The sequence below is a fragment of the Uloborus diversus genome, chromosome 9, assembly GCF_026930045.1.
Source record: "Uloborus diversus isolate 005 chromosome 9, Udiv.v.3.1, whole genome shotgun sequence".
NCBI classification, from domain to species: Eukaryota; Metazoa; Arthropoda; class Arachnida; order Araneae; family Uloboridae; genus Uloborus; species Uloborus diversus.
In genome coordinates this window covers 156,836,478-156,848,708 of record NC_072739.1, presented here as the reverse complement: position 1 = coordinate 156,848,708, position 12,231 = coordinate 156,836,478, and positions in this window count along the sequence as shown.

Sequence of the window (12,231 nt, the reverse complement as noted above, 5' to 3'; positions counted from 1 at the left end):
CTGCTACGTCATCAAAGGTGGGTTGCAATTTTATTTTTAGGGGGTAATGCCCATATTTCTTCGCCGTAGTCACTATGACTGATTAGTCAAATTGGTTAATAAACATTTTTAAAAAAAGGATACAGGAATGAAGTGTCGTTTTTCTTTTTTTTTTAGTACATGTAAGTTGAAGGAGTGGCCCATGCGTTCTCAAGTCTGAACACCTTTTTTAATTTTATTTATTTATTTATTTTTAATTTATTTATTTATTTTGTTATTTTTATTTATTGTTTTATTTTTTTATTATTATTTTTCCCCGCCCTCTGAAGGCCTAAGTTGGCGCCCTCTTGGAGGACCCAGTCCGCCCCTGAATCGTTCAACTATTGATTCGTTTAGGACTTGGAAGCTTATTCGAAACAGTGGTTAGATCCTCAATGGAACTTTTTATTTTCCTTTTTTTGTAAACGATCACCACTTCTGACCACCTTTATTTTTCCCACTTCTAATGTTAGAGAAGCGGTGGTTCCCCGGAAAAATTTCGTTAATGGAAGTCCTAAAAATGCAATTGTGTAGGCCCCTTTTTGACGAAATAGAAAGATTGGGAAAAAGTTAGTAAAGGCCATGAGTAATAAAGTTAGGATAAAAGTAAATATTCAAGGATATGTTTCACCACTAATTTTTCAAAGGTGAAGTTCCTAAAATGCAGCTTTAGAAGATCTTCGATGTTGTTAGGAGATAGAGGAAGGCAGGTTTGTTTAGGGAACATTCTTCGGAATTTTTTCGAAATTAAAGTCTTAAAAATGCCATTGTAGTCGATTTTATGAGATATTTGGGAGGCAGAGAAGATGTTCGGTGGCCCTATCATGGGAAATGTCTTGAAATTTCAATTTTTTTTCCAGAACAACTTTGGAGCTCGACAGCCCCGATCCCCCCCCCCTACCTACCCCCATAGAGATCCACTCTTGGGTCCGGTCTGATCTTATGGATAGAAACTTCGTGGAGGTGGGGAGGGGGTGGTTACGGGCTCCTTGCCCCTGAATGAATTTCTTGGGGGAAAGGTGCAGTGCTCATGGGAAAATTTTGGCTTAAAACTGCCTCCCTTACCCCCATCTTCCTTAAAATTCGACCAATTTTTGTTTAAAAGACTCAGAAATATTTTAAATTTATAAAACCTATGATACGTTTTGCACTTCAAAAATGAAATCAGATTTGGACTATCTTTGGTGACATAAAGGTGCGGGAGATTCTTGATTATTTTCCAATTCTGAAGTCAGAAACCCAGTTTTAAAACTTTGGAGACGAAAAGTGAATGGGGAATGCTCCGAGACTCTACCCGGAAAAAATTCGATATGGAAGTCTTAAAATCGCAATTTTAAGCTATGTTTAATAACGATACAGGAAAGAGCCTAAAAATTTTCTCTAAACTGAAATTATTTACTATCTTTGGGAAGGAAGGATTTGGGAGCTCTCAAATGAACATTGTGAAAAACGAAGTTTATACCGATCTTTGGCGACGTTTAGTAAACGGGGGTGGTTTAGACATTTAGGAAAAGAGTTGATGTTCGGTGGCTGCTCGCTGCCCCAGAAAATTTTGCTTTGTTGAAGATTAAAAATGCAAATGTTACAGCTATATGTCTTCTTCTTCATTTTTATTTCATTTTCTGCCTTTTTTATTTATAAAACTAATGAACTGAATTTTATTATGTTATAAAAGAGAAGTACTTTAACTATTTTGGTTATGAGAAAATTATGATAGTACATCTAGGTTGGCCACCATTTTGGTTTTTCTTAAACCACGTGGTGCTTGTACCTTGGGACAGTCAAACATATTGTACCTTAGGACACGTTCCAAGGTACAATATATGCACGGTTCTTAATTATTAAGATATTTTTAGGAACGTGGAACAATGTTCTAATCTTATGCGTCTTTTAAACACATTTAATGTTGGATAATAATTCGTTATTCATTATTTAGGATTTAATTCATTACCATGAAGAAAAAAAAAATTTTTTTGGTGCAAAATTGGTTCAAGAATATGGCTGTTTCCTGAATCATGAAGACTTTCGCATAGTACAACAGGTTGTGCCCCAAGGTACAATAGAATGTTGTACCTTGGGACAGCTTGGGACTCTTACTTTAAATGGCGGGCAATATTTTATTTTCAAACTGTCTGTATTAAAAAATAACGAGCTGATGTGTGCATCACATGACTTCCTTTTACTCCAATTTTAATGTCATTTTCCCATTTTTGGCAATTTTAATGTAATTCAATAGTTTACTCTCTAAATATCACCACCAGTGGCCAAATTGAAACCAGATTTAAAAAAAAAAAATCCGCCAAATTTGTCGCCAAATTGGAAAAAAACTTGGCGACCAAAATACTGATGTATCGCCAAGTGTCCGCCAAATTATAACACCATTCGAGTATACATCGAAATTAACAATGATTTCCCCCGAAAAAGGGGCATAAGACCCAATTAAAAACACCCGAAAGCAACCAAAAGGGGAGGTGCACAACTAGACCCCACTAGGAGTCTACGTACCAAATTTCAACTTTCTAGGATATACCGTTCTTGAGTTATGAGACATACATACGGACGTCACGAGAAAAGTCGTTGTTATTAACTCTGGGAATGTCAAAACGGATATTTCGAATGTTTATACGTTCTTAGGCACTTATCCGCGTGTGATCGGGTTGAAAAAAAACTCAACATTAATTAGGGTTAAGCAAAATGGAAATTAAGTCCGAATTTTGAGTGATTTTTTTTTTTTTTTTTTGCGAATACAATACTTCATTTTTTGTAAAAAGGAAATAAAAATTGCACAGAAATATGTTGGGGTATTTTAATGTGACTTTCAGATTTTAAATTTGATTCAAATAATTGGCGTTAAAAATCAAAATATGAAAAGTGTTCCAAGGTACAACACTCTCCCCTACCTATCCTGTTTTGGATCTACGCTTGGACTCATCCCTCAGTTGTTTGCCATCGGGTGATGATTTGCCTCCCGCAAGATTCGAAGCTCCAGCACTATATCTTGCGGTACTAAAAGATATTTCTTTATTTTGATATTACGAAATTTACCGCCCCTAAAATTTGCAGCCCTAGGCGGTGGCACAGGTCACCTAGCTACCTCAGGAGTCAGGCCTGGGATAATGTCAGAATCGGGGCCGTGGTAGCCCGATCGGTAGAGTGTTGGATTCAGGGCCGGAGGGTCCTGAGTTCGAACCTCGATGGTCGAAGACCCACCGTCATCATTAAAGGGGACTGGGCGACGTTAAATATGCTCGTGGTCTCAATGTCCTCCAAGTGAAACGATACCTCTGGGGGTGCTAGCACCAGGTAGCTATTATCTCCTGGACTAGTTCTAAATTCTCATTAACTGTTCGATCCGGTGATGGTGCTGCCATCTATCGGTATATAAAATAATGGAGGCAAGGCACTTAGTATGCAGTCCTCGACAAAAATACAGTCGTAGTCAGTTGTGACTCGGAATCCAATCGAATGTCAGAATCAGGTTCTTCTCCCAGAGAATTATTCTACATCAGGGTGTGCCCACCTAAGGGGCGTCATGGCGCAGACTGCGCCATTGAAATTGTAGGGGAGGGTTGTTTTGAGGGGTATTTTCTCATTGGGGGGCCTCTTGCTTTTTGAGGGGGTCTCCTTTCCCCGTAGAGGAGCACCCCTGTCTTAATTAACGCCAAAAATTCTCAATTTTAGACATATGATTACTAGGGCCTTTTCAAATATTTTTCAAAACTGAAGTCAATGCAAGGTTATCTTTTGTGACGTTAGAAACTCGATGACTCTTCAAGAAGATTTTATAAAATTACTAGCTGCGTTGCCCGGGTTTGAACGATCTACTTAGAAAATAAAAATTGTGTCAAGTGACCTATATTCAACAATCTGGCTTAAATAAAAGAAAAAAAAATCATGCAAAATTTCCCCTCCAAACAATGACGACATTTATTAAAATATATTAAGAAATTAAAATAAGATGGGAAAGATGGGTTTAAAAAGCGTTACCATGGAAACACAAAATAAAATAAGTTTAAGAATTCAAAATGAGAAAGATGGAAATGAACAATGGATTCAAAAAGTTTTACCGTGGAAACGCAAAATAAAATGGTTAAAACTTGAATAAAGAACAGATTTTTGAACTTCATTTAATTCGCTTCCAACTTGATTCTAACGGAGATACAGGGTTAAACTTTCGACCATAGGTCAAGTTAGATCTGGAGTTAAAAAAGCAGCTCTTTCCAATGGTGTCAAGAAGAAAACTTTGGGACAATTCCTTCACTTTTTATTGATAAATTTAATGAAGAAAGTAGTGCCTAAATTTCAGCTAAGCCTAAATAAATTCGAGCTGAAAACGCAAATAACTCCCGCCATATTTAAGTTAAAGCATTGAAACAAATTGTGTAGAACGCGGAAATTTCTACCCTTTCCAACAATATGTAATATTAATATATGCAAGTAATTTTTCACACCCATAATTGGGTATTTATGTGAAAATTGGGCCTAAATTGGAATAAAAAAAAAGAACTACTCGGCGATTTTTTTTTCGAACCGGTCTGCAAACCTTTCCGGTGCTAAAAGAAAGATGCTGTGAAAATTTCAGTGAAATCAGCCGGGTAGTTCTCGAATTTTTCGCGTTCAAACAGACACTTTTTGGAGACCTCATTTTATATTTTGTAGAGAAATGTTTAACAGCGCAACTTTAGGCTGTCCTTGATGCCAAAACTAAAAAATGTGGCTTAAGGACGAAAAAAAAGAGAAAAAAAAAGACAAAGGCGCAAAAAAAAAAAAAAAAAAAAAAAAAAGCGGTGCACGTGTTCGAGGACGCAAATAAAGTAAAATAAAATAGTATTTTCAAAAAAAAAAAAAAAAAAATCGCCTTCGAACTAAGGTGGAAAAAAAAAGAGAAACAGAGGCGCACACACTCGAGGGCGTAAAAGGAAAACCGCAGGTGAGCTCCGGTTTAAAGGAGCAGAAAATTGGGGAGGAAACGAAGTCGCACAGGTTTTTTTTTTTTTTTTTTGAGGGGCAAAAAGGAAAAAAAAAAACCGAACGCTCACAGGTTTTAGGGCGCAAAAAGAAAAAAAGGCATACCGTTTCGAGGGTACAAAAAAAATCGAAGAAGCTCAGGTTTGAGAGCGCAAAAAAAAAAAAAAAAAAAAAAAAAACGGAATTGCACAGAGGGCGTTTGAAGGTGCACAGATTTTCAAAAAAAAAAAAGGAAAATCAATTTTTTTCATTTTGAAAAAGGTAAGTTATTTTAACTATTATTGCACTTGGTCCCACATTTCCCTACCTATACCTATGCTGTCGTGGGCAGTTAAACGGCAGTGTCTGCAGAAATGAATTTTCGAGATAATTGAAGAAACGCGTGTTTTGGATTCAATACTAACAATAGGGAAATGATAGAATGTAACACTTTTTACCCGACTGCGCGTGCGCAACGCAAAGGAGCGTAATGTGTTTATCAGTCTATGTATGTATATCCGTTTCTATATTATGGCGTTCTACAGGCTAAGCGCCTTGGCCAATTTCGGTAATTCTTACGTCAATCGATTTGTCTTAACCTTGGGAGTGTCACTAAACACATGACAGTACTCAAAATTCTCCATATCAACAACCAGTTGCCATTTTGTTAGTTCGGGATCGTGTCGCACGCAGTCGCTGTGTCACTCACTACTTGCGTGCGACATAGCGTGAGGCAAATGCAGGTAGCTTTCACAGCCTGATTTTTTTGTTTTCTAGTGTCTACTAATTGGAGCTTCAGTGGCGGAGTGGTTTAAGCGATTGCTTCTCACACTTGAGGCGGTGGGTTGGACTTCCACCCTCGCTCCGGATGTACTTTCCCCTCATATGTTTGTCGTGATTCAGGGGGACTGAGTTTTCGCTACATTGCGACAGGCTTTTTTAGTTTTGCGAGAAAGATTTGACTGACGATGTTTGCTAGCTCGCGTCATCATGAGTTATACAGGCTGTTTATATAGCTGTGCTGTGGTTGACTTAGTTCTCGCATTTTTGCTAAGCTAAAGGTCAAGCACACGTAGCTTTAAGCCGAGTTAGGTCCCTAGAGGGACTATTTACCTGTAGTTTAAACCACCGCAAGTTACTTAATAAACCTCACGATACAAACTCTTTCAATGAAATGACAAGGTTGCGAAATGTACAGTCTTATAATCATAATAAGTAAGTCAATGAAAATTGACTAAAAAGTGTAAAATAAAAATAATTATTAAATAAAAACAAAAAACCCGACTACGCAAAAACCAAAAAAAACTAAAAAGAAAAATGTATAAGCCCAGTAGTTTAGAATGCTATTAAGTACTACTGAATAACTGCACCATTGAAAAAGTTTTATATTCATACACAAATAAGACATATTATAAATTCAAAAACAGAATAGAAGGATCAACAGTCGTGGCCCAGTCCTTTTTCAATCAAGGAACCCCGTAAAATTTGAATGGGCCCCGACTGTTGATCCTTCTATTCTGTTTTTGAATTTACGATATGTCTTATCTGTGTACGAATATAAAACTATTTCAACGGTGTAGTTATTTCGTAGTACTTGTTACATTCTAAACTACTGGGCTTATACATTTTTCTTTTTAATTTTTTTGATTTTTACGCAGTCGGGTTTTTTGTTTTTATTTAATAATTTATTTTTTATTTTTTTATTTTAGCGGAACCCGAATAAGCAAGCTTGCATACGAAAGTCAAGGTACAATATGTGACAAAAATGCAGGAAAAAAAAAGGAAAAATGAAAATTTTCCAGTTACTGCCCTTTACCGCCCACGGTTGTATAACGTCCATCTGCATATTAAGTATATATTTATGATGACAGAAGAGAGATTCAGGTTCTTTTTAACAGTGGCGGCGATTGGGGTTTATATGTGCGTGTGTGTAGGGGGGGGGGGCAAAAAAAAAAACTAAAAGCCATAGGACTTTTAGCAACAGCTAACAAAATGGAAAAAAAAAAAGTACGACATTTTGTTAGGGCTGGTTTTGAAAATATTGAAGCAGATAAGTGGAAATTTATGCAAGTCTAACAACTTAACTCACGTTTTTCATAAGATTTTGATGAAATATACACAATAACTTCCCCCGAAGAAACACAACTTAGACATGAATTAGATTTACATTTTTTACCTCGAAGTATTTTGAGGTTAATACCTAAACAATGAATACATAAACTAAAAGTTATTGATTGTGCTTGCGCAAAATAATGTTTCGTAATCAGATATACAAAGTAAAACAAAAAATTATGTTCTGAAAATTTTGACATTTCTGCTTTTTTTAAATAATTTCAAAGTTGGTTCATAAGTTGGAAAATAAGATAAACAAATTGACCATAACCCCCCCCCCCCCCCCGAATCTCCACTGAAAGTACAGGGGGTGATCAAATGAAAAGGTACGAAACGACACGGTGGGTATAAACGTTGACTTTATTCAAAATATACATCATAGGCCTGAGCAACAACGATCCCACTGATAAACAAGTTGCAGGATTCCGTGTTCCCAGAATTCCTGTGGCTGTGACGAGACTCAGTCCTTCACAGTGTCCTTGAGTACGTCGTCCGAGTTGAAATGCTTTCCTTTCAGGTATTTCTTCAGTGGACCAAAAAAATGGAAATCGCAGGGAGACATGTCTGGATGGTAGGGTGGATGGTCCAACGTCTCCCATTTGAACTTATCCCGTTCCATTTTCTGACAGGTTTGTCAGAGACCCATTTCTCCCCGTAAACGGTTCCCACCGATGAACAGCTGCCGGTTTCACATCTTCCGCTGCCAGAAATCGGATAACACTTCACTGCTCCTCAATCGTCGAATTTTGCAACGCGAACGCCATCCTGTCCTCATACGGACTGTCGCATCATTTGGTAGCCGCTTTTTAGCCTACTTTTCCAGTAAAAATCAGAGAAAGGCGGAAAAAGCATAAAAGAAGGCTTAATGCATGTTGAAAATATAACAAAAACAAAAAAAAGTCAAAAATAAAAAAAAAATAATTAAATAAATATCGAAAAATTAAAAATTGGAAAGTAGGGTATTGAGATGGGGAAAAATGTCTGTCGGTCTGTCTGTCCCCCCCTCCCCTAATAACGTTTGAGTGAATAGTACGATTCGAACAAATGTTTTTTTGTTAGAAAGATCTTCGCGAGGACACCTCATTCCCATATTTCACTTTTGGATTTGAACTTTTTTTTGTTCAATTTTGAACAGTTCAAAAAAACTTAACATTAGCGCCTACGGGGAAATTCAAGGCAATTCCGAACTGTGAGACGAATTTGCTTCTAACTTTGTAGGAAAAAGCGTTTGATGAAAAACTTGTATATAAAATATCTTTTTAATTTGAACAATTTTCCGTTCAATTTTAAACGGTTCAAATCCCTTAACATTAGCGCCTACGGGGAAACTGTGAAAGTCAATGCAGATTCCGTACCTCTATTGTGGCACCTAGACACGCTGTTTCATCTTAAGTTTGAAGATGGAAACAAAAAGCGAAAGTTAAGCAAAAAGCTGAGACAATTTAAGAAAAAATAAAGATTCTTGATACGCTTTAACAACTAAAAAGTGGGTCGAATGTATCTCGACAATTTGGTATGAGTGAATTTTTCATACGTATAGTTAGAAGTCAAGAGAAAGCAGCCCGTATGTACAGACCTTAGTTTAATATGAAGCTCGCAGAGTTAGCTTTTAAGCAAAATACAAACAATATTGAAATTGGAATCGGCTCTTGTATTGTAAATTATAGAGACCTTGAAAGAGGGGTGGTGGTTAAACCCCTCCCATTGGGAAACAAATATATGTCAAATGAAGAAAGTGATTGACTTAAATTGACTTTAATGTGAAAGTCTGCGTTTAGCGCTTTTTTTTTCCCTTTCTGTCTGAAGTTTTTCTGTAATTTAACTCAGTAATTCTGTATTTTTTTTTCTCTTATTCAACTCAGTTGGACCTAAACCCTAAACGCTTACATTTCTTTCTTCTTTTTTAACTTGAAAAGTTTTACATTCCATTCAAATGTTATGTAATTTACAATTGTTAAAGCTTTACCGACTGAAATAATATTTTGGAAAAGCTGTGGTGGTAGAACCGCTGAATGAGCTACCAATACAAAGCATTAATATTGCTTATTGTAAGGAGGTAATGATGAATTTGGCATATGCTGAGCTATGAAAATGTATTGGCAATTGTGTTTAGTAGTGTAATTTCCATCTACAAAAAGCTCGTTCTTGTTTAGTTTACAAGTAAGAACGTATTAAGCATTATTTCAGAACATAAAATCTGATGTACAGTAGACCTTAGTTTTACGCGGGGGTTACGTTCCACGGAAATGCCGCGTTAATTGAGACCTAATACTAGTGTTAAAATAGGGGTTTGGTTCGCTAGATAACAAAATACTTCATTCTAGTGATGACTAATTATATAATAAGTTTAATGTATACTTATATCGACTTTTATACACAACATGCATAATTAATTTTGTGTCCTGTTTATAAAGATGAGCTGGCTATGATTTTTTTTGGCAATCATCAAGAATTTTTCCCTGTAATTCTTTGAAGAGCATAAACGCATCCATGATCACTTGCGACATTTCCAAGATAGAATTTTCCTTCACTAAACAATCAGAAAGATTAATTCTATTGTCTAGGAATGGCTCAAAAAATTCAATGTGAACGTTTTTGGTTGTGTGTCACCGACGTCGGTATCCTCGTTGGTTTTGACCTACTTTGTCACTCCTAAAAGCTCTTCTTCCAGTGAGTTCTGAACTGTGCGAGTTTAATAACTTTACTTCTGGAAAGAGCTCTGAAACCAATCGTATAAAATGTCTCCAGTGGCCCAAGCTCGATTATTAGCACGTCAAAATGCAGATCATTACGCGTAATCTGCAATGTTTAGGAGTTTGGATTTTGAAAGAGGGAAAAATTTTATCTGTTTGCATTGCCGCATCTGCATAAAACCGAAACTCATCCGCGTAAAATAAAATAAAGGTGTCAAATCTTAAACCGCGTATAACCGAAACCGCGTAAAATAAATCCGCGTAAAACGAGGGTCTACTGTACATTCTACATTTTAAAATAATTTGTGGAGAGTTTTTAATTCTTGTTGCAATAAACCGCAGAGTAAACATGTTTAATTTAAAAGAAACAAACAAGGTTTGGTTAAAGTGAACCTGTAAAATGAAGGAATACTTTGGTTACCTGCCAGAATTGCACTTCTAGGGGAAGGGGAAGGGGCAGCAATACTTACAGGTATATAAATGCCATACTGGGATTGACAATTTGTCGGAAAACTAAAGGTTGTGAGGGGTTGAATTCCCCCCCCCCCACACACACACAGGTAAGATTAAAACCCCTCCCTTTATGAAAATCTGGACACGGGCCTGGGTGTTACCATAGATGTAAAGGTTATAAAAGTGAATGCAAAGCTACTGTATTAAAAAATATATTACAATGACGATCAGAGATTACGCAGCATAAATCATTATCTTCCATTTTTAAGTTATAAATGTAACTTATTGTATCTACTGTGTATAACTCTTACAGCGCAGTGCTTTATTATTTCTACATACTGTACGTATCATAGTACTGTTTCATTTTTATCTCTCTCTCTCCCATTGATCGTTGATTTTGTGCATCGTAACAGTATTTTATGTTGAATGATGCAGCTTTTTTTAAAATACGGTAAAACTTCAGCTCTTTATGTAAGAAAGAATAATATATAGTTAAAAAATGGTCGAAAACAGTTTAAAATGTCTAAAATGATTCGGTATGTTAATAAAAAATCATATACACAATACTTTTAAACAACGCGAAATTCCGACTTACGCGAGGAGTCTTGGAACGCATCCCTCGCGTAAGTCGGGATCCGACTGTAGGCGTTTTTTTTTTTTGTGTTGTTGTTGTTTTATGTAGCAATTTACTTTGAACCCTTTAATCCCCCTCCCAACTGGAAAATACGAAATGACGTTCCTTTGGCTTTACGGGAATCAACCAAGTTTGAAAACCACACTTCTTGTCAACAAAAAATCAAATGGATTTATTTTACCATATAAATTCAAAACAAACATGCATAATGCACCACAACAAGGAACTCGCTTCTGATTCATGCTTTCAGAATGGTGGACTCACAAATGTTTAACTGGCGGGAACACTCTAATTTTCCTCCACTACCATGTCGTTTTCGATCCTAATCACCTAATGGGAGTAACACAGGCGATGGCCCGTAACACGAGGAATCTGTTCAGCACACGAAAACTTCAATGTTTTCAATCATATTGCATCAGGCAGCTTAAAACTATCTTTCATGAGAGATAATTCGGTAGTGCATTGGAGTCTCTTTGATCTGAAACCCCGTAATCCGAAAGGGCCACTAATTCGCACGTCGCCGAGATGGAATGCATTGTACCGCAATGGGGTCGTTTCCAAAATTTTAAAAGTATTTTTTTTTTTTTTTTTGAAAGAGCATGCTTAAAAACATAGGATATGACCATTTTTTATGTAATTTATTTAAGTTTAATATTTTTAAAAAATATTTAAATCGGTGCGCTTTCATTGTTTATGTACTTCTGTCGTGTGACATCACAAATGATGAAATGCCATTCAATGTTGCCATTCACAGAACAAAATATTTAATTCGCATCTTTACTCACGTGCATTGGCAACGATAGGGTTGACAGCAAGCGTAGAGCGCAATTTTAATTCGCTGCTTGATTATCATAACGTGGAAACGTGGTAGAAAGATGCGGCAAAGTGCATCATTTGTGACGTCATCAAGACCACGCCTTGTTTGAAAAATCGGACATTTAAAAAAGTTAATTTAAAAAAACTGTTGCGAAAATGAAAGTATTTTCTGGGTCCATGTTTTTTTTTTTACTCATTCTATCCATTTCAATGACTAAAAGCACTACTTTTGACGGAAGGAAACCACCCCATTGGTGTTTTTTTTTTTTTTTTGAAACAAATTTAGATTTAGTGGTCTAATTTAAAAAGAGAACTTTTTATTGGTTCAGAAGAAAATTATATTTTTAATTTTAAAATCTTGACTGACTAACACAGTGAGGTCCAATCTGTGGCTGTGTGTGCAGGCCCGGCTCTAGGCGGCCGCCTAGGGCGGCAGATCTTAGGGGTGGCCAATTTTGAAATTGAAACATTTTTTAAAAAGTATAAATATTTGTTTCAGTGCCATAAGATTCACTGCTTCAATGCTATAAAAAATTTTAAAAAATAATTTACAGTGTC